Raw genomic sequence first — 1,316 nt, 5'->3', positions numbered from 1 at the left:
GATGCTGACCGGATGCTGTCAATATGGCATCACCCTCAACAAGGACAAGTTCACTGTAGCAGCCCCTAAAGTTAAATTTTACAGTTACGTCTTATCATCTGATGGTATTGCTGCAGACCTTGACAAGGTATCAGCTATACATATTTTCCTATACCATCCAATGTCAGAGATGTCAGGTCATTTATGGGTTTTGTCAATCAACTTGCCCACTTCTCTCCAGACATCTCAGCAGCAGCACAGCCCCTACACTCACTTATGAGCCCGAAATGCTCATTCGTCTGAACGCCCGACCATGAGCGAGCATTTAAGAAAGTCAAGACAGCTCTGACTTCACTGCCTGCCCTAGCACCTTTCAATCCTGCCTTGCCTGTAGTTCTACAAACAGATGCCTCATGCCCATATCGTCTCGGCTATGCCCTACTTCAATATAACGGCCGAGGTCAGATTTGTCTCATTCAGTGTGGCTCTCGTTTCCTTACAGATACAGAGACTCGTTACACCATCGTACAGCTGGATCTACTTGCAGTCACTTGTGCTATAGCTAATTGCCGCCTATACTTGTCTGGACTTCAGCATTTCACATTAGTGACTGATCATTGTCCCTTGATACCGATTCTAATCACTACACTTTGGATGCTACTGAGAATCCACGCCTTCAACGCCTCAAGATGAAAGTGGCCCCCTTACATCTTCACTGCAATATGGCGCGCAGGGAAACAACTTTGCATACCAGACGCCCTGTCTCGCTCCCCAAGCAGTCTCCCCACACATAAAGAAGAAAAAGAATGCACTACTTCGACTGCATATGTCAGGCGTATCGTTGCCAGCACCGCCACTTCTACTGACGACCAGGCAACAGGACCACTCATCGAAAAGGATAGGTCTCTACAAGAAATCCACACGGCCACATCTCAGGATCAAGATTATGGTCGTCTCGTTCACTACGTATCCAATGGCTTTCCCACCAACTGCTACGATCTCCACGCTTCCGCCCTCCCGTATTGGAAACTTCGGGACAACCTTTACACGGATGGAGAGTTGGTATTGTATGGACCCCGGATCATCATCCTTGCAGCCCTACGTCGACGCACCTTAGATCAACTCCATGACAGCCACCGAGGGACTGAAGCTACTCAACGTTGTGCAATGCAGACAGTATTCTAACCAGACATCAATGCAGATATTAAAAGTAAAGTAGCAAGCTGTGAGGCCTGCCAACAGCTTCTCCATAGTCAGCAACAGGAACCTTACATGTGCGACGACCACCCTTTCCGGCCCTTTGAAAGTGTATCAGCTGACTTCTTCCACGTAGCAGG

This window comes from Palaemon carinicauda, chromosome 12 (genome assembly GCF_036898095.1).
Source record: "Palaemon carinicauda isolate YSFRI2023 chromosome 12, ASM3689809v2, whole genome shotgun sequence".
NCBI lineage: Eukaryota > Metazoa > Arthropoda > Malacostraca > Decapoda > Palaemonidae > Palaemon > Palaemon carinicauda.
This window is presented reverse-complemented; position numbering follows the sequence as displayed.